Below are 26,927 nucleotides of genomic sequence, written 5' to 3'. Positions count from 1 at the left end.
TGTAGAGAGCAAAAAGGTCTTCCCCTGCAGAAAACTGATTGGAGAAGATTCTGGCCCTGTGGAACAGTGAATCCTGTGCCAGGATGTGGGAATTCTTGGATCTGACTGTGGAGATCAAGCTATCCAACACCACCCAGAATGTCACCTTGGAGAACCCCAGGTGAGGGGAAGGTGAGGGAGAACCCCTGGGGGTGAAGGGGTGGAGGTTTGGGTGGGGTCATCATCCCATGGTGGGAGCATTTCCCAGGGTTTGTCCCATCTCCTACTGGTCTCCCAATGCTCCCACCATCTCCCAGTAGTCCCACCATTATCTCCCATTGGTTCCAGCACCTCTCAGTGGTGGGGAGACTGTCTCCTAATGGTTCCACCAGCTACCAGTTTTTCCACCACAATCTCCCAGCAGTCTCACCATCCTCCCCTGATTCCACCACCCCATTTCTGTTCCCCAGGACTTACTTCTACAGTGGCCACAGCCCCCCAGACCTTCCATGCCCCCACCTCCTCCAACAACTGCCAGTTCTCCAACTCCCCATTCTGTGGCTGTATGGAGTCCTGGTCTAGGTGGCCATGACCTTCACTGTGGCCATCTTATTTTCCAACCCCCTGGACCACAACCTGTTTCCCATGGAGCTGAGCCTGGAGCTGATCCAACTCAAAGCTCACCTGGGCAGGTTGGAGGACACATTCACTCGCATGTCCCAGAGGGGGACTGCCCCCACCATCAACAGAACAACTGTGTGCCACCATGTCACCCTGACACCTGCCAAGAGCCTGTCCAGGTGAGTGTTGGCCATGTCAAGGTGACAGCCATCATATCCAACACACAGAGGTCTATTATCAGGGTAGTTCTGCAGAAACAGAAGTGCTCAGGGAAAGAAGCCAGGGAGAGACTTCCATCATATGTGATACGAAAAGGGTTAATTTAATTTTTACTGTGCCTGTGAACTTTTAGCAGAGAAACAAGGCATGTAAAAGGGCTTTCCCAGCAAGAACAGTTGGAAAATAAGAAATCTGGCTCAAGAATGTAGTAATAGACAAAACAAGGACTGTGGGAACTTGGGGTGGGTTTTATGGTAATGGGTAAATTCTAATATGCACTTGTCGCTGTTGTATTAGGGACTGCTGAATGAGTGTCCTAGGGTGACTTTATGTTGCTTGTATCCCAAACCGTCTGTTCTGTTTGTGCTGTATAATGAGTTCTGTGCCTTTAAGACTGGGTATAAGAGCAAGGAGAAGAGTGGAGTTTGTTTTGAGAAAACTACCTGACTCCTACACATTCCTCTCCAGACAGGGTGTTTGGCGGAGGCTTGGAGAGACTGCAGAACAGAGATTTTTTTATTTTATTTTATTTTAATTTTTTTTTTTTTTAAGTTAGTTTCAAGTAGCTAGGACAGAGAAGTTCCATGGACTGTTTTTTTTCCCCTTTTTCTTGGAACTGTTTAAACCTGCTCTAGACTGAAAACCCAGGGAAGCACTGGGGGCTTGCACTTGTGGCCCACGGGGGCCTGGACCTCAGCATTTTCCAGCAGTGCCAGAGGGTCTAGGACTGATAAAATACTGAGAGAGAGCTGAACTACATCCACAGCAAGAACTTCTCAATTTGCCATCTCACTCCAAAACAAGAGGTTTTATTGTTTCATATTATTCATTCTTTATACTCGAATGCACTTTGTTTGTTAAATAAAATAGCTTTTTCCACTTTTCTCCGAATAAGTTTTTCACTGGACTGGTTGGAGGGAGGGGCCATTTGAGTTTACTTCCCAGAGAGATCCTATTCAGAGGTTTTCTCCCAAATTCGTCCCTAAACCAAGAAAATGAGTGACACAAACTCCAAATCTTCTCAGAAGGCATACAGCACAGTTTATTAGAAATCACATCTTTTTATAGAGTGTTCCAAGACAGTTGGACATGATTGGTCCTTTAGTTAACACCCCTCACCATCACTGGCTAACTAGAAATGACACCCCTTTGTAAAAATTTTGCAAAACAACAAGTGCAAAACACTAGGTGCAAGGATTGTTTTAATTCTTTCACTGAGCTTCTCACCACTCCCAGACCAGTGTATGGGAAAGTTATTTGACTTTCTCTCTCACAGGCCCTGTTGCTGTCTGATGCTTGCAAATTCCTTACTGACCAGGCTGTCAGCATCCACATGCACTCACCTGTAAAATCATGTGTGCACAAATGGTTAGAAGTATCATTTGTTCAACCTCAGGCCTGAAAAAAATTATACCCTCTTTAAATCAAATTAGTGTTAAGGAGTCTTATTCCAATATTTTGGAGATTTTGTGACAGTAAATTGGAGATCAGGCCAGAAGATCAACCCAGAGCTTCAATGAATCAGTGGTCAACAGATCTCCAGCCAGCAGTGGAGGAATTCTCAGGGAGAACCTCAGCTTCTGACCAGCAGGGACTCGAGGAAAGATCTCTGGGGTAAGTAAAGGCATCATTTTAATTATTTATCTTGGGATTATTGACATTGGGATACAAATCCCCACACAGAGTTACAGGTAAGGGGGGGTTGAGTCCCTGCAAACAGGGTTTGAGTCCCTGGCTAAGCTTATTGTCGGGAGGTTTGAGTTGCCAACCTCAGGAGGTCATAGCTTCCCCTGTCCAGTGTTCAAGTCCCCAAGAAGTATTTTAGTGGTTCAAGTCTCCTAGAAAGTATTAGAGGCTGTCCCCAGGAGGTATCAGGAAAGGTTGTATCAAGTTAAGAACATAGTTTAAAGAAAAATCATTGTTCTACTGTCTCGTAGCACAGGTTTCCACCATCTTGACTTGGGCAGAGGAATGAAGAAAGAAAAAAAGTTTCCATTTACAACTGAAGCCCAGCCCCAGCCTCATCTGGAGTCACTTTTGTGGTGAAGTTTGGTTAATTCCTTTGTATTATTTCATTCTTCTTGAACTCTGAATGTGTGTTCATGTGAGAGTGGTGTGTTGATTGGAGTTTGCCAGCATATCAACATGGGGATGCTCGTAGTATAAAAGTTCATTTGCTGAGAGAGTGTTGGAGCATGAGAGTGTTTTGGGGCTCTGGAGTTGCTTTAGTTTTGTGTCAGTGGTTGAGATCACATTTGTGGGCTTGAAGCACCCTCTTGTGTCAGTTTTAGAGATTGCCTGTTTGGCAGACTCTCTTCCCCTCTCCCCGCTCTTACACAAACCTGGAAATACCATTATGACATTCAGAGGTAATAGTTTGTATATTTGTAATTATTGAATATGGAGCCTGTTTCTTCTAAAACCAAAGGGGGAGATAATATTCCAGATTCTCAATTGAAATGTATATTAAAATACTGGAAACACATAGGAGACCCACCAAGTAGACCTAGACTAATCCAATATTGTAACCAGTGGTGGCCAGTATACTAGCTAATTTACCAGGTGACATGGCCAGAGAATGGTACTTTAGATATTCCCTTAGGGAGGGAGAGAGGGAAATTGAATTAATTGCCTTATGTGGATTTATTCTCTTATTTGGAAAACCATCTGAACCTACAAAAGGAATGACCAGTGTTGGGGTGAACCTGGGGTAAACAGAAAGTTTCTCATGGTTTAGTAGTGGTAAAGGTACCTGTCCTAGGGTGATTTTATGATGCTTGTATCCCCAGTCGTCTCTTCTGTTTGTGCTGTATATTGAGTGCTGTGCCTTTAAGACTAAGAGCTAGGAGAAGCATGGAGTTTGTTTTGAGAAAACTGCCTGACTCCTACATATTCTTCTCTGGACGGAGTATTCAGCAGAGGCTTGGAGAGAATGCAGGACAGAGATCTTTTTGCTTTTAGTACGTTTCAGCTAGCTAGGGCAGAGAAGTTCCCTCTACTGTTTTGTTGTGGTTTTTTTTTTCCTTGGAACTGTTTAAACCTGCTCTGGACTGAAAAACCCAGGAGAGCACTGGGGGCTTGCACCTGCAGCCCACTGGGGCCTAGACCTTGACATTTTCCAGCAGCACCGGAGGGACTGGGACTGATGAGAGACTGAGAGAGAGCCAAGCTACACCCACAGCAAGAACTTTCTCAATTTGCTATCTCACTCCAGAACTAGAGGTTTTATTGTTTCATATTAGTCATTCTTTATACTCATATGCACTTTGTTTGTTAAGTAAAATAGTTTTTTCTACTTTTCTTGGAAGAAGTTTTTCACCGGATCGGTTGGAGGGAGGGGCCATTTGGGTTTGCTTCCTGGAGAGACCCCATTCAGGGCTTTTCTCCCAAATTTGTCCCTAAACCAGAACAGTACCTTTCTCTCCAATTGATCTTGAGGCATGGGTGAGACACTTTGCCTCTTCTCTGTAGGGAAGATCTGGAGAAAGTACCTAAAGTATTTGAAACTATTCTTGAGACCCTGACTGAGGGGATATATAGGTTCTGCTAGATAATCTAGTAGATTCTACAGAAAAAAAGATGATCCTCCAGACTACTAGGAAGGAGGTGGACAGTATAGACATAGAGGGCAGGCAACCAGGAACTGTTGAGTAGTACCTTCCCTCCCTGGACCCCCATTGTGACCCCAATCATATATTGCTATGGTGATCTGAAGGTCAAGCTGTGAGGACACCTGCAAGTTCTGGAAAGCTCCCTGCAGAGACTGAATTTTTTGGGAGAGCTGCAGGAGGTCCTTCTTCCACATGGATTCCATGGTCCTTGTATTTGCCTCCACTGTCCTTCCTGTGAAGAAAGAACTATCTCACTGGAACAATCTCATTGCTGTCTTGAGGGGGAGACCAGCAACCTGCAATCACAATGCCAAAAGCTCTGATTTAAATTCCCTGCCAGAGCATCTTTCCTTAGGATTCTCCCACTCCCTGTGGGCCTCCCTAAAGGCCTGACCAAGGCCTACTGAGCAGCACTGAGGACAGCACTGACCCCATTCCATCCCTCCAGACAGCATCTCTGGTACCTGGTAAAAAACACTCATTGTCATGAGGAAGGTGTGGTGGGGCATCTCCTACCTGCCCCTCAGACCTCATTGTGGTCTAAGAAATGTTCACAGGGCCTTAGCCTTGGTCAGTGACTCCTGAGACTGGACTGTGCCTGCCAGGGGAAGGTCCATGGACATTGGGAAGAGAGTGCCAGGTGCTGCCAGTGCCCTCCCCTGCCCCTCCCTCATGCTCTGCCCACAGAGATGCTCCAGAGCTAAGCAGGTGAGCATGGGGAGGGGCTCATCATGGACTGTTCAGCCTGGAGGTGTTTCAGTGTCACAGAGAACAAAAGCTGTTTCACCATGTAAGGATTCTCCTTCATCCACTCTGAGGAGCTGAGGAGAATGAGCTCACAGGACTGTTTGCATGTAGAACAGCTTTTTTCTTCAGAGAGATGAAAGCCTGTTAGGGAATGGCCTAGCTTACCTAGGTCATGCTCCATGTCTATTCTGATCATCTGAAGGTCACGCTGTGTGGACTCGTGTACTGGAAATTTTCCTGCAGAGTTTGAATTTGTTGGGAGGCCTCATGGTGGTCCTTCTCCAGCCTGCATTCTAAGGCGTTTGGGTTTGCCTCCATTTTCCTTCCTGAGAAGAAAGAACAGTTTCACTAGGACGAAGTCGTGGTTTTCTTGAGGGAGATCTGTTACGACCATGGCCCAAAAGCTCTGATATAAAATCCCTATCAAGGCATCTCTTAGGGCTCTCCCACTTCCTAATGGTTTGACTAAGGCCTTCTGAGCAGCATGGAGGGCAGGAATGATCCCATTCTATCTCTCCAGAGAGTACTCTTAGGAGATAACACTCTTTGTCATGAGGATTGTGTGGTGCCACAGAGAACAAAAACTGTTTCCCATGTAAGGGCTGTCTTTCCCCATGCCCCTTGGGGAGCTGTGGAGAACAAGCTCACAGGACAATTTGCCTGTAGGGTAGCCTTTCCCTTCAGACATATGAAAGCCTGCTGTGGAAATGGTTCTGCTCACCGAGTTTTTTCTCCAGGTCTGTTCTGATCATTTGAAGGTCACTCTGTATGGAGACCTTCATGTTCTGGAAAGTTTGCTTCAGAGTTTGAATTTGTTGGGAGAGCTGCATGAGGTCCTTCTGCTGCATATATATTATATTCCCTGTAACATTTGCCTTCACTGTCCTGTGAAAAAAAACTGGTGTCAATGGGACAATGACTCTTTTCTCCCTTGAGGTGAGATCTTGTCCAACTAATGACACAGAACTTTCCTCTAAAAAAGGACCAAGAAGATGTTGTTCTTTCACTCCCTTCTAAGACAAGGGAGAGAAGAGGGACCTTGACCATCTCCAGTTGTCACCTCAGCATCAAAGGTGTTTACACATGACTGAACCATAAGAGCTGCTCCCAAGGAAGTCCTGCCCATTCTGACAAAAGGCAAAGGACTAACTCACAGGTCAGTTTACCCGTAGAACCAGACTGACCCTCAGAGATGAGGGCCTGCTGTGTAATGGCCCTGTTCACCTAGTTCATCCTTCAGGTCTGTTCTGATCATCTGACAGTCACATTGTGTGTACACATGGGTGATCTGAAAAGCTTCCTGCAGAGTTTGAACTTGTTGGGACACTTCATGGAGGTCCTTCTTTCACATGGATTCCAGGGTACTATTTGCCTCTATTGCCAATCCTATAAAGAAAGAACAGTGTCGTTGGGACACTCTTGTTATCCTCTCAAGGGAGAGACCAGTGTCCTCATTCAAATTCACTGTCAGAGTCTCTTCTTCAGGTTTTCCCTTTAAGAATTCTTGATCTATAAAGCTATTCCCCACATAAGGATTGTACTTCTCCATCTGCTTTGAGAAGCTGTAGCGGATGATCACACAGGACCCTTTGCCTGTAGAGCAGCTTTTGCCTCCAGAGAGAAGGCAGCCTGCTGGGTGTCTTGGTTTTGAAAGACAGTTTTCTGCCAAGGAAAGCTAGACCTTCCCTTGGAATGGAGAATGTAAACTCCTCTCCCTCCAAATTATTATAATTATGCAATTAGGGGCTTTCAGGCAAAGATATGGGAATAGGAGTGACAGTTCTTTACTAGGAATAATAATAATAAAAAAAGAAAATACAAATGTAGTAGTACAAAAAAACAAGCAAGGAAGCAAAAAAAATCCTGGAAAAAACCCTGACAGAGTCAGGGATACAACCAGCACCCTGTTGGTCAAGAAGCAGTCCGAATAAGTCCTCCTGGAGTAACAGATGTGGTTCTGTGGAGTAGAGATGGTCCTGTAGAAAGTCCAGTGGCGACAAGATGGGTTCGGTCTTCCTCCGGGAATCCAGTGGTAAAACCGGATACCTTGTGTCCTTCAGACCCAGTTTTCATCTAGCTAGTTGGCTCCTCCCCCACTGGGTGGAGCATCTCACAATGGGATGATGGAATGTATCATGTCATTGGTGGGCCCTAATGGCCCATTATCAGAAGATGTCCCCCTGGAGGATGGAGGGGTGGTGAAAGAGATGAGAAACACTGCCCCACCTGGTTTTAATGCCTGGGCCATTATCAGAAGGCATCTGCCCTCCTCCCCCTGGAGTTAGAAGGATAAAACCTCTCCCAAAAAACAGCTTTCAACAGATGAAACAGAACATACATTTTTAGGTTACATAATCCAAGACATTCTATATAAGGTAAAAGATTCAGTTTACCTTCAAACTTGTAAGGAGGTTAAACTAGAATTTTCCATAGCCTTCTGATTGCAACTGGCCCAGTGTGAACATAGGAGCACTGATTGGACTTTAGGGGTGTGTTTCAAAGGCTGTTGTCAATTTTATTGGCAAGGTGACAAATAGCCCACCTAGATTATCAGGTACTGAAAAAAATGCATGAAGAAGCTCAAGACTTTTTGAACTGCCTAGGCAGTGTCAGAGTATCCTCTGAACTCTGTTAGATATATATTTGTTTCATGACGTTTATTGCTCTTGTGAATAAAACTTTTGCTTTACCAAGCATGATCAGAAAATTTTCTTGCTATTATTAAGCCATGTTTATTATGGGAATATTTATTAAGGGAATTTTTATTAAGGGAAGGTGGGAACAAACTCTCAGACTTCATAAAGCTTCACGTAGCTTACTTGATTCTGGCCGTGTGGAAGATTTTATTAAATAGCACTCTGGAACATGGACTCTCATATTCAGGGGCCCTGTTGGGGTTCTGCTTTACACACTGCAGAAGGTGATACACTCATCCTCTGGTTTGTGTGCTCCTGCTTGGTCAGTGCAGAAGCCCAATTCATTCTCTCTTTTCCCAGCTAGCAAAGATGTTACTACACAAATTTTCTTGCCTTTTCCAGCACTGGATGAAATTCACACACAGCTTTATTTTTCCATCTCAGCAGCAGCAGGAGCAAAGGTGTTCCTATGTATTTCTTTTTTTCCAGGTCAGAGATCTAAGGAACTAAAAGCTCTGTTATGCAGAGAGAAAACTGTTTGCCACTCACAAAAAACTCAGGGAGGAGCTGAAGCATGTGCACAGAAGGTACAAGGGAGCTGGGAAGGATATGGAGAACAAGCCCGGTGAAGAGGGGCTAAGGGAGCTTTAGCCAGAAAAACTAGAGGCTTTTGCAGCACCTTCAGAAAGACTTGCAGAAATCCCTAAATTACAGTGCTCATAACTGGGCCTGCACCCCTACAACATCCCCAAGCTGCAGACAAGTGCTTTAGAAACTGCAGGATAGGCGCTTGCATCTTTTGGTTTGTATGCTTGTGCTTTGTCTGTTTGCTCGGTGCAGAAGCAAAACTACTTTTCTCTTTTTCCAATAAGCAATGAATTTACAACACCAACTTTTCTGTCTTTTTCATCACTACATGAGATTGTAAAGAAGTTGTTGTTTTCCATGTCTGCAGCAATATCATGGGTTGGCACATTTTTGTTTCGAGTTATAGAGAAATGTGGAATGTTTTTCCCTGCCAGGACCTTAGAGTTGCTTTGGTGGGGAGGGGAGGACACGGACCGGTCAGAAAGCTAGCCAAGATATTGGCAGCTAATTTAACCAATGAAGATGCCAAATGCGACTTTGAGAAAGACACATATAAAACCCTCATCGCCAGCAGATTGCTCTCTTTCTTTTGAGATAGCCATGAGGTAACATTGTGGGTAGCAGGGGGGCCCAGGTCAGGCCCTGTTGCCCCCTGGGAGGCCGGGCCAGGCCCCCCCAGGCCTCCAGGAGCTGCTGCCAACATGAGGAGCGGAGCAGCCCAGGTTGGGCCTGTTTATCCCAGCTGCAGGCAGGTGAGAGGGGAGAGCAACTCAGGTGTTTACAGCTTTGTGGCACCTCCAAGCCGGGCTGCTCTCAGTGAGACCGAGGGGCGGAAGAGAGGACTTTCACCAGCTTCCCCTACTAGCACAGCTTTTTGTCTCTACAGCCCTGCAGCTTGAGGCAGAGAGCACATGGCCACTGCAGGCTTGGGCAGATTTAACCCTTTCCTAGCAACATGGAGCTTCTAAAGCACAAGAGAGCTTCTCTCTCTTGAGAGAGAGAAAACAGAAGACAGAAGGTATGCAGAACAGACACCACATGGAGTTAGGGGATTAGAGTGAAAGAACTGATAATATTATTAGAATAGGATTGAAGAAGTGGACATTTTTAACTGGACTTCTCTAGGGTAAACTATGGAGAAATGGACTGTTCTTTGTAGCACCTTAATGTTTTTGGGGAGAATGCTAATTCTAATCAAACTTGAAGACTGATGTGATTGAGATTTAATTGAGAATTTTAAAGGCCTCACTCCTGGCTTAAAAGGAGGTCTCAGCCTTTGAGACTAAGATAATTTAAGACTATAGAAAGTATTCCTAAACAGTACCCCAAAAACACTGAGAGGCCTATAAGCAGCCAAAGAAAAAGACTGCTAATAAATAGAACAGCACAGTCTGCCAAAACTCTGGTCAGTTGCAGATGTGTGACATTAAGAGCCACTGAACTATTTTATCTTGTAGCGAATGTCTCCATGAAACTAGAGAGACTCTTCTAATATGTTTAAATGGTGAAATTGACTGAAAATCACAAGTTGTGTCTTTCTATGTTGTTTTGTAAGACAATTAATAGTTTGTAGAGGGACAGAAGAGTGTTTTGGAGTTTGATTCTGTTTTAGTTTGGGTTTTCTTTTTGCCAACTTTCTTTCTTTTTTTTTTTTCTTCCCATTCTTTTAGTGTGTGTTAATAAAACTATTTTGTTCATTTTTAAAATTGAGCCTGCTTTGCTTTCTCCTCCTAATCTCTCTCCCACAGAAAAAAGAATAAACACTAAATTTGGCAACCAGAATTTAGCAAACGCAAAACAACTCCCTTAACTGTTGTTTCCACCCAGTTACATTAAATTAAAACCATTACAAGTGGCTAAAGCAAAAGCCTTACTCGCTCTTTACTGCTTTTGCATATTAGGCTTTCTAGAAGAAAAAGCCCTGTTTTGCAGAGAGAACACTTCTCTGCAGCTCAAAAGCAGAAAGGAGTGGAGAGGATGGAGCAAGTTCAGGGAAGGTAAAAGGGAGTGGGGAAAGCATGTGGAGGACAAGCCCGTTGAGAGAGGTGCTGAGGGAGCTTTAGCCAGAGTAACTGCAAGCTCATGAGGGACATTCAAGCAAATTTCCACAAACCCATACATGACAGTTCTCTGCAAGTGGGCTGTTTCTCTGTAAAACATGTCCTGATTGCACTGAGTGCTGTAGACACAGCAGGAGGTGTCAGTCTCTTCTTTCGGTTTGTGTGCATGTGTTTTGTCTGTTTGCTGGGGGTGGGAGCAAAATTTGGTCTCTCTTTTCCCAGCAAACAAAGATTCTACAACAAGAACTTTCCTGAGTTTTCCAGCAATAGATGAGACGGTGAAAAAGTTGTAGTTTTCCATGTCTGCAGCAGCAAAGGCAAAATCCTTCCTGGATCTTTGCTGCTTTTGCACATCAGGCTGCCAGGAATTGAAGCTCTATTTTGCAGAAAGAACATTGCTCAGTTGCTCAGAAGCATAAAGCCATGGCGTGGCTGGAGCGAGTTCAGGGAAGGTAAAGGGGAGTGGGGGAAGCAGTTGGAGAACAAGCCCAGTGAGAGGCGATGCTGGGGGAGCTTTATCCAGGGGTAACTGCAGGCTCATGAGGGACCTTCAAGCAGACTTTTATAAACCCGTATATGGCAGTCCTCTGCAAGTGGGCTAATTCTCTGCCAAACACGCCCTGAATGCATGGAGTGCTGTAGAAACAGCAGAAGGTGTCAATCTCTTCTTTTGGTTTCTGTGCTTGTGCTTTGTGTGTTTGCTCGGCACAGAAGCAAAATTTCTTTTCTCTTTTCCCAGCAAGCAAAGATGCTAGCACACTTTCCTGTCTTTTCCAGCACTGGATGGGCTTCTGATCCAGTTGTAGTTTTCCATGTCTGCAGGAGCTAAAGCAAAAGCATTGCTGCCTCTTTGTTGCATTTGCATGTCAGGGCTGTAAAGAGGTGAGAGCATTGTTTTGCAGAGAGAACACTCCTTTGATGCTCAGAATGAGAAAGCCAGAGAGCGGCTGGGGCAAGTTGAGGGAAGGTAAAAAGGGGCTGGGGAAGGACATGGAGGAGAAGCCTGGTGAGAGGAGGTTCTGAGGGAGCTTTAGTCAGAGTAGCTGTAGGCTCATGAGGGACATTCAAGAGAACTTCCACAAACCCATACATGACAGTTCTCTGCAAGTGGGCTGTTTCTCTGCCAAACATGCCTTGACCTCATCAAGTGCTGTAGACACAGCAGGAGGTGTCAGTCTCTTGTTTTGGGTTCTGTGCTTGTGCTTTTTTTGCTCAGCGCAGAAGCAAAATTAATTTTCTCTTTTCCTAACAAGCAAAGATTCTACAGCACTAACCTTCCTGCCTTTTCCAGCAACAGATGAGATTGTAAAGAGATTGTAGTTTTCCATGTCTGCAACATCTAAAGCAAAAGCCTTGCTGGCTCTTTGCTGCTTTTGCACATCAGGCTGTCAAGAATTGAAGCTCTATTTCACAGAGAGAACACTCCTCTGCGGCTCAGAAGCAGAAAGGCATGGAGGGGCTGGAGCAAATTCAGGGCTGGTAAAACAGTGGGGGAAGAATGTGGAGGACAAGCCCTTTGAGAGGAGGTGCTGAGGGAGCTTTATCCAGAGTAACAGCAGACTCATGAGGGATGTTCAAGCAGACTTCCACAGACCCGTAGATGGCAGTTCTCTGCAACTCAGCTGTTTCTCTGTCCAACATTCCCTGGCTGCAATGAGTCCTGTAGACACAGCAGGAAGCGTCATTCCCTTCTTTTCTGTGCTTGTGCTTTGTCTGTTTGCTGGGGGTGAAGAAGCAAAACTCCACCTCTCTTTTCCCAGTAAACAAAGATTTTGCAGCACCAACTTTCCTGCCTTTTCCAGCACTGGATGAGCTTCTGATCCAGTTGTAGTTTTCCATGCTGCAGCAGTTAAAGCAAAATCCTTCCTGGATCTTTTCTGCCTTTGCATGCCTGAACTCTCAAGAAGAAAAAGCTCTGTTTTACAAACAGAACACTCCTCTGACACTCAGAAGCAGAAAGCCATAGAGCAGCTGGAGAGACTTCAGGGCAGGTATAAGAGAGTGGGGAAAGGATGTGGAGGAAAAGCCTGGTGAGAGGACGTGCTGAGGGAGCTTTACCCAGAGTAACTGCCAGCTCATGAGAGACATTCAACTGAAGTTCAACAGGCCTGTATATGGCGGTATTCGGCAACTGGTCTGTTTGACTTAAAAACATGCGTGATTAAAAAGAGTGATGACAAGCATGAGGTGTCAAACTCTTCTTTCATTTTCTGTGCTGGTGTTTCCTCAATTTGCTGGCGCAAAAGCAAAATCACTTCTCTTTACACAGCAAGTAAAGATGCTAGTGCAAACACTTACCTGTCTTTTCCAACATTGGATGAGATTATGATCAACTGTAGTTCCCCACATCTATAGCAGCAGGAGCATAGGCACTGATAGCTGTTTGCTCTGTTTCCATGACAGATCTGTAAACAGCTACAAACTTCCCGCTGCAAAAAGAACTTTGCGCTCTCCGCTCCCTCCCGTGTGCTCTGCTTGCTGCCTGGCTTCCCTGACAAGCCCTGTTAGGTTTCACTTGCTCCAGCAAGCAAACAGGCTAGTGCAGCCACTTTCCTGCTACTTCCAGTGCTGGAGGAGCTGCAGGCGATCCGCCGTGTTATTTCCATGTCTGCAGCAGCAAGAGAACAGGCTCATGATAACTAGTTGCTCTGTTTCCACTGCAGAGCTGTAGAGAGAGACAAGTTTCATTTTGCCGAGAGAACTCTGGCTCGGCTCTCTCTTTGTGTGCTGTGCATGTCAGTTTGAAGAGCTCAAATACCTTGTTCGTTTTCACTTGTTCCAGCAAGCAAACACGCTAGTGCAGCAATTTTCCTGCTACTTCCAGTACTGGAGGAGCAGCAGGTGATCTGGCGTGTGATTTCCATGTCTGCAGCAGCAAGAAAACAGGCTCAGATACCTAGTTGTTCTGTTTCCACGGCACAGCTGAACCATGGGACAAGCTTTGTATTGAGGAGAGAACTCTGGGCTCACCCCTAACGTTGTGTGCTGTGCATGACAGTTTACACGGCTCAAAAACCTTGTTCGTTTTCACTTGTTCCAGCAAGCAAACAGGCTAGTGGAGCCACTTTCCTGCTACTTCCAGTGCTGGGGGAGCTGCTGCAGAGCTGCAGTGAGCCAGAGTTCTCTCTTCAAAGCAAAGCTTCTCGATCTTTAAAGCTTTGCCTTGGAAAAAGAGCAATGAGTTATCAGGGCCTGTGGTCTTGCTGCTGCAGAGATGGAAAACAAAAATTGAATCACCTGCACCTCCTGCAGCACTGGAAGTAGCAGGAAAGTTGCTACACTAGCCTATTTGGTTACAGGAACAAGTGAAAATCAACATGGTTCAGCACCTGTGCTCTTGCTGCTGCAGACATGGAAATCACAAAGCAGATCGCGTGCAGCTCCTCCAGCACTGGATGTAGCAGGAAAGTGGCTGCACTAGCCTGTTTGCTTGCTGGAACAAGTGAAACCGAAGAGGGCTTTGCAGGCAAGCCAGGCAGCAAGCAGAGCACACGGGAGGTAGCGGGGAGTGCACTTCTCTCTCCGGGAGAGCAAGCTTCTCGCTGTCTACAGCTCTGCCATGGAAACAGAGCAAGTAGCTATATCTGTGCCCATGCTCTTGCTGCTGCAGACATGGAAATCACACAGTGGATCGCCTACAGCTCCTCCAGCACTGGAAGTAGCAGGAAAGTTGATGCAGTAGCATGTTTCCTTGCTGGAACAAGTGAAAACTCCCATGGGATTTGCACTGTGCAAACTGACATTCACAAGTATACACAGCGAGAGCTGTATGGGCTGTTCTCACTACAAAACAGAGCTTGTACATCTTTACAGCTCTAACATGGAAAGAGAGCAAGTAGACATCAGCCCCCATGCTCTGGTTGCTGCAAACATGGAAAACACACACTGTACCATCAGAATCTCAGCAAGTACTGAAAGTAGCAGGAAAGCTGCTGCAGTAGCATGTTTCCTTGATGGAACAGGTGAAAACAAATATGGTTGTACAGAGAGCACAATGACATTCACAAGCATACACACCCTGAGGTGTGTGCACTGTTCTCGCATCAAAACAGAGCGTGTACTTCATAAGAACACTTACAAGGAAAGAGAGGCAATAGATATAAACACCCAGGCTTTTGCTGCTGCAGATATGGAAATCATGCGGCAGATCGCCTGCAGCTCCTCCAGCACTGGAAGTAGCAGGAAAGTGGTTGCACTAGCGTGTTTGCTTGCTGGAACAAGTGAAACCAAAGAAGAATTTTCAGGCAAGCCAAGCGGCAATCAGAGAACTCGGAGAGGAGCGGGGAGTGTACTACTACCTCCGAGAGAGCAAGCTTCTCGCTGTCTACAGATCTGCTGTGGAAACAGAGCAAGTAGCTATATCTGTGCCTGTGCTCTTGCTGCTGCAGACATGGAAATAACACAGCAGATCGCCTGCAGCTCCTCCAGCACTGGCAGTAGCAGGAAAGTGGCTGCACTAGCGTGTTTGCTTGCTGGAACAAGTGAAACCGAAGAGGCCTTTTCAGGCAAACCAGACAGCAAGAAGAGCACTTGGAGAGGAGCGGGGAGTGCACTTCTCTCTCCAGGAGAGCAAGCTTCTCACTGTCTACAGCTCTGCCATGGAAACAGAGCAAGTAGCTATATCTGTGCCTGTGCTCTTGCTGCTGCAGACATGGAAATCACATGGCGGATCGCCTGCAGCTCCTCCAGCACTAGCAGCAGCAGGAAAGTGGCTGCACTAGTGCGTTTGCTTGCTGGAACAAGTGAAACTGAAGAGGGATTTTCAAGCAAACTAGGCAAAAAGCAGGAGACACAGAGAGTAGCAGGGAGTGCACTACTCGTTCCAATACAGCCAGCTGCTCACTGTATACAGCTCTGCCGTGAAAACATGGAAAACACACATCGTACAATCAGAACGCCAGAAAGCATTAAAAGCAACAGGAGAGTTACAACAGTACGGTGTTTCCTTGCTGAAAGAACTGAAAAAAATATGCGATCTGCACTGTGACAAACAACATTCACAAGTACAACAGCGAGAACTTATGTGCAGTGTCCTAGCTGCAAAAGAGAGCTTGTAAATTTTTACAGTTTTAACATGGAAAGAGAGGAAGTAGAAAGCAGCCCACATGCTCATCTTACAGCAAACATGAACAACGGACAACCTGTAACCACAATCTCAAAAAGCACAGAGAGAAGCAGAGAATGCTGTAGGAGCATTTTTGCTTGATAGAAAAAGTGAAAAACACACAGATGCTGTGCAGAGTGCAAACCAATGAAAAGAAGCACGCACAGCGAGCGCCGTGCGCACTCTTCTCGCAAAGCAGAGCCTGTTCAGCTTAACAGCTACTAACATGTAAACAGAGCAAGCAGACAGCCACCGACATACTCTACTTATTGCAAACAAGGAAAACAGACCCCCTAGCATCAGAATCTCAGAAATCACTGATAGAAGCAGAGAAATGCTGCAGGAGCTGGTTTGCTTTGTAGAACAAGTGAAAAACACACATATGCTGAGCACATTGCAAACCGCTGAACAAAAGCATACAGAGCGAGAACTGTGCAAACTCTTCTCGCAAACCAGAGCTTGTTCAGTTTTACAACTTCTAACATGGAAACAGAGCAAGCAGAGAGCCACCGACATGCTCTACTTGTTGCAAACATGAAAAAAAAGGCACCCTAGCATCAGAATCTCAGAAATCACTGATAGAAACAGAGAAATGCTGCAGGAGCTTGTTTGCTTTGAAAAAACAAGTGAAAAACACACCTATGCTGTGCAGAGTGCAAACCGCTGAAAAGAAGCACGCACAGTGAGTGCTGTGAATGCTGTTCTCGCAAAGCAGAGCCTGTTCAGCTTAACAGCTTCTAACAGCGAAACAGAGCAAGCAGAGAGCAGCATACATGCTGCACTTGTTGCAAACATGGAAAACAGGCACCCTGGCATCAGAATCTCAGAAATAACTGATAGAAGCAGAGAAATGCTGCAGGAGCTTGTTTGCCTTGTAGAACAAGTGAAAAACACACATATGCTGTGCAGAGTGCAAACCGATGAAAACAAGCAGGCACAGCGAGAACTGTGCGCACTGATCTCGCAAAGCACAGCCTGTTCAGCTTAACAGCTTCTAACAGCGAAACAGAGCAAGCAGAGAGCCACCGACATGCTCTACTTGTTGCAAACATGGAAAACAAGCACCCTAGCATCAGAATCTCAGAAATCACTGATAGAAGCAGAGAAATGCTGCAGGAGCTTGTTTGCTTTGTAGAACAAGTGAAAAACACACCTATGCTGTGCAGAGTGCACACCGCTGAAAAGAAGCACGCACAGCGAGTGCTGTGCGCGCTGTGCTCGCAAAGCAGAGCCTGTTCATCTTTACAGCTTCTAACATGGAAACAGAGCAAGCAGAGAGCAGCATACATACTGCACTTGTTGCAAACATGGAAAACAAGCACCCTTGCATCAGAATCTCAGAAATCACTGATAGAAGCAGAGAAATGCTGCAGGAGCTTGTTTGCTTTGTAGAACAAGTGAAAAACACACCTATGCTGTGCAGAGTGCAAACCGCTGAAAAGAAGCACGCACAGCGAGTGCTGTGCGCGCTGTGCTCGCAAAGCCGAGCCTGTTCAGCTTAACAGCTTCTAACAGCGAAACAGAGCAAGCAGAGAGCAGCATACATGCTACACTTCTTGCAAACATGGAAAACAGACAGCCTAGCATCAGAATCTCAGAAATCACTGATAGAAGCAGAGAAATGCTGCAGGAACATATTTGGTTGCTAGAAAAACTGAAAAACACACATATGCTGTGCAGAGTGGAAACCGATGAAAACAAGCATACACAGAGAGTACTGTGCGCGCTGTGCTCGCAAAGCAGAGCCTGTTCACCTTAACAGCTTCTAACAGCGAAACAGAGCAAGCAAACCGCCACCGACATCGTGTACTTGATGCAAACATGGAAAACAGACTCCGTACCATCAGAATCTCAGAAATCACTGATAGAAGCAGAGAAATGGTGCAGGAGCTTGCTTGCTTTGTAGAACAAGTGAAAAACACACCTATGCTGTGCAGAGTGCAAAGCGCTGAAAAGAAGAACGCACAGCGAGTGCTGTGCGCGCTGTGCTCGCAAAGCAGAGCCTGTTCAGCTTAACAGCTTCTAACATGGAGACAGAGCAAGCAGAGAGCAGCATACATGCTGCACTTGTTGCAAACATGCAAATCAGACACCGTACAATCAGAATCTCAGAAATCACTGATAGAAGCAGAGAAATGCTGCAGGAGCTTGTGTGCTTTGTAGAACAAGTGAAAAACACACCTATGCTGTGCAGAGTGCAAACCGCTGAAAAGAAGCAGGCACAGCGAGCGCTGTGCGCGCTGTGCTCGCAAAGCAGAGCCTGTTCAGCTTAACAGCTTCTAACAGCGAAACAGAGCAAGCAGAGAGCAGCATACATGCTGCACTTGTTGCAAACATGGAAAACAGACCCCCTAGCATCAGAATCTCAGAAATCACTGATAGAAGCAGAGAAATGCTGCAGGAGCTTGTGTGCTTTGTAGAACAAGTGAAAAACACACCTATGCTGTGCAGAGTGCAAACCGCTGAAAGAAGCACGCATAGCGAGTGCTGTGCGCGCTGTGCTCGCAAAGCAGAGCCTGTTCAGCTTAACAGCTTCTAACAGCGAAACAGAGCAAGCAGAGAGCAGCATACATGCTGCACTTGTTGCAAACATGGAAAACAAGCACCCTAGCATCAGAATCTCAGAAATCACTGATAGAAGCAGAGAAATGCTGCAGGAGCTTGTTTGCTTTGTAGAACAAGTGAAAAACACACCTATGCTGTGCAGAGTGCAAAGCGCTGAAAAGAAGCACGCACAGCGAGTGCTGTGCGCGCTGTGCTCGCAAAGCAGAGCCTGTTCAGCTTAACAGCTTCTAACAGCGAAACAGAGCAAGCAGAGAGCAGCATACATGCTGCACTTGTTGCAAACATGGAAAACAAGCACCCTAGCACCAGAATCTCAGAAATCACTGATAGAAGCAGAGAAATGCTGCAGGAGCTTGTGTGCTTTGTAGAACAAGTGAAAAACACACCTATGCTGTGCAGAGTGCAAAGCGCTGAAAAGAAGCACGCACAGCGAGTGCTGTGCGCGCTGTGCTCGCAAAGCAGAGCCTGTTCAGCTTAACAGCTTCTAACAGCGAAACAGAGCAAGCAGAGAGCAGCATACATGCTGCACTTGTTGCAAACATGGAAAACAAGCACCCTAGCACCAGAATCTCAGAAATCACTGATAGAAGCAGAGAAATGCTGCAGGAGCTTGTGTGCTTTGTAGAACAAGTGAAAAACACACCTATGCTGTGCAGAGTGCAAACCGCTGAAAAGAAGCACGCACAGCGAGTGCTGTGCGCGCTGTGCTCGCAAAGCAGAGCCTGTTCAGCTTAACAGCTTCTAACAGCGAAACAGAGCAAGCAGAGAGCAGCATACATGCTGCACTTGTTGCAAACATGGAAAACAAGGCACCCTAGCACCAGAATCTCAGAAATCACTGATAGAAGCAGAGAAATGCTGCAGGAGCTTGTGTGCTTTGTAGAACAAGTGAAAAACACACCTATGCTGTGCAGAGTGCAAACCGCTGAAAAGAAGCACGCACAGCGAGTGCTGTGCGCGCTGTGCTCGCAAAGCAGAGCCTGTTCAGCTTAACAGCTTCTAACAGCGAAACAGAGCAAGCAGAGAGCAGCATACATGCTGCACTTGTTGCAAACATGGAAAACAAGCACCCTAGCACCAGAATCTCAGAAATCACTGATAGAAGCAGAGAAATGCTGCAGGAGCTTGTGTGCTTTGTAGAACAAGTGAAAAACACACCTATGCTGTGCAGAGTGCAAACCGCTGAAAAGAAGCACGCACAGCGAGTGCTGTGCGCGCTGTGCTCGCAAAGCAGAGCCTGTTCAGCTTAACAGCTTCTAACAGCGAAACAGAGCAAGCAGAGAGCAGCATACATGCTGCACTTGTTGCAAACATGGAAAACAAGCACCCTAGCACCAGAATCTCAGAAATCACTGATAGAAGCAGAGAAATGCTGCAGGAGCTTGTGTGCTTTGTAGAACAAGTGAAAAACACACCTATGCTGTGCAGAGTGCAAAGCGCTGAAAAGAAGCACGCACAGCGAGTGCTGTGCGCGCTGTGCTCGCAAAGCAGAGCCTGTTCAGCTTAACAGCTTCTAACAGCGAAACAGAGCAAGCAGAGAGCAGCATACATGCTGCACTTGTTGCAAACATGGAAAACAAGCACCCTAGCACCAGAATCTCAGAAATCACTGATAGAAGCAGAGAAATGCTGCAGGAGCTTGTGTGCTTTGTAGAACAAGTGAAAAACACACCTATGCTGTGCAGAGTGCAAAGCGCTGAAAAGAAGCACGCACAGCGAGTGCTGTGCGCGCTGTGCTCGCAAAGCAGAGCCTGTTCAGCTTAACAGCTTCTAACAGCGAAACAGAGCAAGCAGAGAGCAGCATACATGCTGCACTTGTTGCAAACATGGAAAACAAGCACCCTAGCACCAGAATCTCAGAAATCACTGATAGAAGCAGAGAAATGCTGCAGGAGCTTGTGTGCTTTGTAGAACAAGTGAAAAACACACCTATGCTGTGCAGAGTGCAAACCGCTGAAAAGAAGCACGCACAGCGAGTGCTGTGCGCGCTGTGCTCGCAAAGCAGAGCCTGTTCAGCTTAACAGCTTCTAACAGCGAAACAGAGCAAGCAGAGAGCAGCATACATGCTGCACTTGTTGCAAACATGGAAAACAAGCACCCTAGCACCAGAATCTCAGAAATCACTGATAGAAGCAGAGAAATGCTGCAGGAGCTTGTGTGCTTTGTAGAACAAGTGAAAAACACACCTATGCTGTGCAGAGTGCAAACCGCTGAAAAGAAGCACGCACAGCGAGTGCTGTGCGCGCTGTGCTCGCAAAGCAGAGCCTGTTCAGCTTAACAGCTTCTAACAGCGAAACAGAGCAAGCAGAGAGCAGCATACATGCTGCACTTGTTGCAAACATGGAAAACAAGCACCCTAGCACCAGAATCTCAGAAATCACTGATAGAAGCAGAGAAATGCTGCAGGAGCTTGTGTGCTTTGTAGAACAAGTGAAAAACACACCTATGCTGTGCAGAGTGCAAACCGCTGAAAAGAAGCACGCACAGCGAGTGCTGTGCGCGCTGTGCTCGCAAAGCAGAGCCTGTTCAGCTTAACAGCTTCTAACAGCGAAACAGAGCAAGCAGAGAGCAGCATACATGCTGCACTTGTTGCAAACATGGAAAACAAGCACCCTAGCACCAGAATCTCAGAAATCACTGATAGAAGCAGAGAAATGCTGCAGGAGCTTGTGTGCTTTGTAGAACAAGTGAAAAAACACACCTATGCTGTGCAGAGTGCAAACCGCTGAAAAGAAGCACGCACAGCGAGTGCTGTGCGCGCTGTGCTCGCAAAGCAGAGCCTGTTCAGCTTAACAGCTTCTAACAGCGAAACAGAGCAAGCAGAGAGCAGCATACATGCTGCACTTGTTGCAAACATGGAAAACAAGCACCCTAGCACCAGAATCTCAGAAATCACTGATAGAAGCAGAGAAATGCTGCAGGAGCTTGTGTGCTTTGTAGAACAAGTGAAAAAGCACACCTATGCTGTGCAGAGTGCAAACCGCTGAAAAGAAGCACGCACAGCGAGTGCTGTGCGCGCTGTGCTCGCAAAGCAGAGCCTGTTCAGCTTAACAGCTTCTAACAGCGAAACAGAGCAAGCAGAGAGCAGCATACATGCTGCACTTGTTGCAAACATGGAAAACAAGCACCCTAGCACCAGAATCTCAGAAATCACTGATAGAAGCAGAGAAATGCTGCAGGAGCTTGTGTGCTTTGTAGAACAAGTGAAAAACACACCTATGCTGTGCAGAGTGCAAACCGCTGAAAAGAAGCACGCACAGCGAGTGCTGTGCGCGCTGTGCTCGCAAAGCAGAGCCTGTTCAGCTTAACAGCTTCTAACAGCGAAACAGAGCAAGCAGAGAGCAGCATACATGCTGCACTTGTTGCAAACATGGAAAACAAGCACCCTAGCACCAGAATCTCAGAAATCACTGATAGAAGCAGAGAAATGCTGCAGGAGCTTGTGTGCTTTGTAGAACAAGTGAAAAACACACCTATGCTGTGCAGAGTGCAAACCGCTGAAAAGAAGCACGCACAGCGAGTGCTGTGCGCGCTGTGCTCGCAAAGCAGAGCCTGTTCAGCTTAACAGCTTCTAACAGCGAAACAGAGCAAGCAGAGAGCAGCATACATGCTGCACTTGTTGCAAACATGGAAAACAAGCACCCTAGCACCAGAATCTCAGAAATCACTGATAGAAGCAGAGAAATGCTGCAGGAGCTTGTGTGCTTTGTAGAACAAGTGAAAAACACACCTATGCTGTGCAGAGTGCAAACCGCTGAAAAGAAGCACGCACAGCGAGTGCTGTGCGCGCTGTGCTCGCAAAGCAGAGCCTGTTCAGCTTAACAGCTTCTAACAGCGAAACAGAGCAAGCAGAGAGCAGCATACATGCTGCACTTGTTGCAAACATGGAAAACAAGCACCCTAGCACCAGAATCTCAGAAATCACTGATAGAAGCAGAGAAATGCTGCAGGAGCTTGTGTGCTTTGTAGAACAAGTGAAAAACACACCTATGCTGTGCAGAGTGCAAACCGCTGAAAAGAAGCACGCACAGCGAGTGCTGTGCGCGCTGTGCTCGCAAAGCAGAGCCTGTTCAGCTTAACAGCTTCTAACAGCGAAACAGAGCAAGCAGAGAGCAGCATACATGCTGCACTTGTTGCAAACATGGAAAACAAGCACCCTAGCACCAGAATCTCAGAAATCACTGATAGAAGCAGAGAAATGCTGCAGGAGCTTGTGTGCTTTGTAGAACAAGTGAAAAACACACCTATGCTGTGCAGAGTGCAAAGCGCTGAAAAGAAGCAGGGCACAGCGAGTGCTGTGCGCGCTGTGCTCGCAAAGCAGAGCCTGTTCAGCTTAACAGCTTCTAACAGCGAAACAGAGCAAGCAGAGAGCAGCATACATGCTGCACTTGTTGCAAACATGGAAAACAAGCACCCTAGCACCAGAATCTCAGAAATCACTGATAGAAGCAGAGAAATGCTGCAGGAGCTTGTGTGCTTTGTAGAACAAGTGAAAAACACACCTATGCTGTGCAGAGTGCAAACCGCTGAAAAGAAGCACGCACAGCGAGTGCTGTGCGCGCTGTGCTCGCAAAGCAGAGCCTGTTCAGCTTAACAGCTTCTAACAGCGAAACAGAGCAAGCAGAGAGCAGCATACATGCTGCACTTGTTGCAAACATGGAAAACAAGCACCCTAGCACCAGAATCTCAGAAATCACTGATAGAAGCAGAGAAATGCTGCAGGAGCTTGTGTGCTTTGTAGAACAAGTGAAAAACACACCTATGCTGTGCAGAGTGCAAAGCGCTGAAAAGAAGCACGCACAGCGAGTGCTGTGCGCGCTGTGCTCGCAAAGCAGAGCCTGTTCAGCTTAACAGCTTCTAACAGCGAAACAGAGCAAGCAGAGAGCAGCATACATGCTGCACTTGTTGCAAACATGGAAAACAAGCACCCTAGCACCAGAATCTCAGAAATCACTGATAGAAGCAGAGAAATGCTGCAGGAGCTTGTGTGCTTTGTAGAACAAGTGAAAAACACACCTATGCTGTGCAGAGTGCAAAGCGCTGAAAAGAAGCACGCACAGCGAGTGCTGTGCGCGCTGTGCTCGCAAAGCAGAGCCTGTTCAGCTTAACAGCTTCTAACAGCGAAACAGAGCAAGCAGAGAGCAGCATACATGCTGCACTTGTTGCAAACATGGAAAACAAGCACCCTAGCACCAGAATCTCAGAAATCACTGATAGAAGCAGAGAAATGCTGCAGGAGCTTGTGTGCTTTGTAGAACAAGTGAAAAACACACCTATGCTGTGCAGAGTGCAAAGCGCTGAAAAGAAGCACGCACAGCGAGTGCTGTGCGCGCTGTGCTCGCAAAGCAGAGCCTGTTCAGCTTAACAGCTTCTAACAGCGAAACAGAGCAAGCAGAGAGCAGCATACATGCTGCACTTGTTGCAAACATGGAAAACAAGCACCCTAGCACCAGAATCTCAGAAATCACTGATAGAAGCAGAGAAATGCTGCAGGAGCTTGTGTGCTTTGTAGAACAAGTGAAAAACACACCTATGCTGTGCAGAGTGCAAAGCGCTGAAAAGAAGCACGCACAGCGAGTGCTGTGCGCGCTGTGCTCGCAAAGCAGAGCCTGTTCAGCTTAACAGCTTCTAACAGCGAAACAGAGCAAGCAGAGAGCAGCATACATGCTGCACTTGTTGCAAACATGGAAAACAAGCACCCTAGCACCAGAATCTCAGAAATCACTGATAGAAGCAGAGAAATGCTGCAGGAGCTTGTGTGCTTTGTAGAACAAGTGAAAAACACACCTATGCTGTGCAGAGTGCAAAGCGCTGAAAAGAAGCACGCACAGCGAGTGCTGTGCGCGCTGTGCTCGCAAAGCAGAGCCTGTTCAGCTTAACAGCTTCTAACAGCGAAACAGAGCAAGCAGAGAGCAGCATACATGCTGCACTTGTTGCAAACATGGAAAACAAGCACCCTAGCACCAGAATCTCAGAAATCACTGATAGAAGCAGAGAAATGCTGCAGGAGCTTGTGTGCTTTGTAGAACAAGTGAAAAACACACCTATGCTGTGCAGAGTGCAAAGCGCTGAAAAGAAGCACGCACAGCGAGTGCTGTGCGCGCTGTGCTCGCAAAGCAGAGCCTGTTCAGCTTAACAGCTTCTAACAGCGAAACAGAGCAAGCAGAGAGCAGCATACATGCTGCACTTGTTGCAAACATGGAAAACAAGCACCCTAGCACCAGAATCTCAGAAATCACTGATAGAAGCAGAGAAATGCTGCAGGAGCTTGTGTGCTTTGTAGAACAAGTGAAAAACACACCTATGCTGTGCAGAGTGCAAAGCGCTGAAAAGAAGCACGCACAGCGAGTGCTGTGCGCGCTGTGCTCGCAAAGCAGAGCCTGTTCAGCTTAACAGCTTCTAACAGCGAAACAGAGCAAGCAGAGAGCAGCATACATGCTGCACTTGTTGCAAACATGGAAAACAAGCACCCTAGCACCAGAATCTCAGAAATCACTGATAGAAGCAGAGAAATGCTGCAGGAGCTTGTGTGCTTTGTAGAACAAGTGAAAAACACACCTATGCTGTGCAGAGTGCAAAGCGCTGAAAAGAAGCACGCACAGCGAGTGCTGTGCGCGCTGTGCTCGCAAAGCAGAGCCTGTTCAGCTTAACAGCTTCTAACAGCGAAACAGAGCAAGCAGAGAGCAGCATACATGCTGCACTTGTTGCAAACATGGAAAACAAGCACCCTAGCACCAGAATCTCAGAAATCACTGATAGAAGCAGAGAAATGCTGCAGGAGCTTGTGTGCTTTGTAGAACAAGTGAAAAACACACCTATGCTGTGCAGAGTGCAAACCGCTGAAAAGAAGCACGCACAGCGAGTGCTGTGCGCGCTGTGCTCGCAAAGCAGAGCCTGTTCAGCTTAACAGCTTCTAACAGCGAAACAGAGCAAGCAGAGAGCAGCATACATGCTGCACTTGTTGCAAACATGGAAAACAAGCACCCTAGCACCAGAATCTCAGAAATCACTGATAGAAGCAGAGAAATGCTGCAGGAGCTTGTGTGCTTTGTAGAACAAGTGAAAAACACACCTATGCTGTGCAGAGTGCAAACCGCTGAAAAGAAGCACGCACAGCGAGTGCTGTGCGCGCTGTGCTCGCAAAGCAGAGCCTGTTCAGCTTAACAGCTTCTAACAGCGAAACAGAGCAAGCAGAGAGCAGCATACATGCTGCACTTGTTGCAAACATGGAAAACAAGCACCCTAGCACCAGAATCTCAGAAATCACTGATAGAAGCAGAGAAATGCTGCAGGAGCTTGTGTGCTTTGTAGAACAAGTGAAAAACACACCTATGCTGTGCAGAGTGCAAAGCGCTGAAAAGAAGCACGCACAGCGAGTGCTGTGCGCGCTGTGCTCGCAAAGCAGAGCCTGTTCAGCTTAACAGCTTCTAACAGCGAAACAGAGCAAGCAGAGAGCAGCATACATGCTGCACTTGTTGCAAACATGGAAAACAAGCACCCTAGCACCAGAATCTCAGAAATCACTGATAGAAGCAGAGAAATGCTGCAGGAGCTTGTGTGCTTTGTAGAACAAGTGAAAAACACACCTATGCTGTGCAGAGTGCAAACCGCTGAAAAGAAGCACGCACAGCGAGTGCTGTGCGCGCTGTGCTCGCAAAGCAGAGCCTGTTCAGCTTAACAGCTTCTAACAGCGAAACAGAGCAAGCAGAGAGCAGCATACATGCTGCACTTGTTGCAAACATGGAAAACAAGCACCCTAGCACCAGAATCTCAGAAATCACTGATAGAAGCAGAGAAATGCTGCAGGAGCTTGTGTGCTTTGTAGAACAAGTGAAAAACACACCTATGCTGTGCAGAGTGCAAAGCGCTGAAAAGAAGCACGCACAGCGAGTGCTGTGCGCGCTGTGCTCGCAAAGCAGAGCCTGTTCAGCTTAACAGCTTCTAACAGCGAAACAGAGCAAGCAGAGAGCAGCATACATGCTGCACTTGTTGCAAACATGGAAAACAAGCACCCTAGCACCAGAATCTCAGAAATCACTGATAGAAGCAGAGAAATGCTGCAGGAGCTTGTGTGCTTTGTAGAACAAGTGAAAAACACACCTATGCTGTGCAGAGTGCAAACCGCTGAAAAGAAGCAGGCACAGCGAGTGCTGTGCGCGCTGTGCTCGCAAAGCAGAGCCTGTTCAGCTTAACAGCTTCTAACAGCGAAACAGAGCAAGCAGAGAGCAGCATACATGCTGCACTTGTTGCAAACATGGAAAACAAGCACCCTAGCACCAGAATCTCAGAAATCACTGATAGAAGCAGAGAAATGCTGCAGGAGCTTGTGTGCTTTGTAGAACAAGTGAAAAACACACCTATGCTGTGCAGAGTGCAAAGCGCTGAAAAGAAGCACGCACAGCGAGTGCTGTGCGCGCTGTGCTCGCAAAGCAGAGCCTGTTCAGCTTAACAGCTTCTAACAGCGAAACAGAGCAAGCAGAGAGCAGCATACATGCTGCACTTGTTGCAAACATGGAAAACAAGCACCCTAGCACCAGAATCTCAGAAATCACTGATAGAAGCAGAGAAATGCTGCAGGAGCTTGTGTGCTTTGTAGAACAAGTGAAAAACACACCTATGCTGTGCAGAGTGCAAACCGCTGAAAAGAAGCACGGCACAGCGAGTGCTGTGCGCGCTGTGCTCGCAAAGCAGAGCCTGTTCAGCTTAACAGCTTCTAACAGCGAAACAGAGCAAGCAGAGAGCAGCATACATGCTGCACTTGTTGCAAACATGGAAAACAAGCACCCTAGCACCAGAA

Source organism: Hirundo rustica, chromosome 18 (genome assembly GCF_015227805.2).
Source record: "Hirundo rustica isolate bHirRus1 chromosome 18, bHirRus1.pri.v3, whole genome shotgun sequence".
Taxonomy (NCBI): Eukaryota; Metazoa; Chordata; class Aves; order Passeriformes; family Hirundinidae; genus Hirundo; species Hirundo rustica.
The sequence above is the reverse complement of the archived record's forward strand: the minus strand, read 5'-3'. Positions refer to the sequence as shown.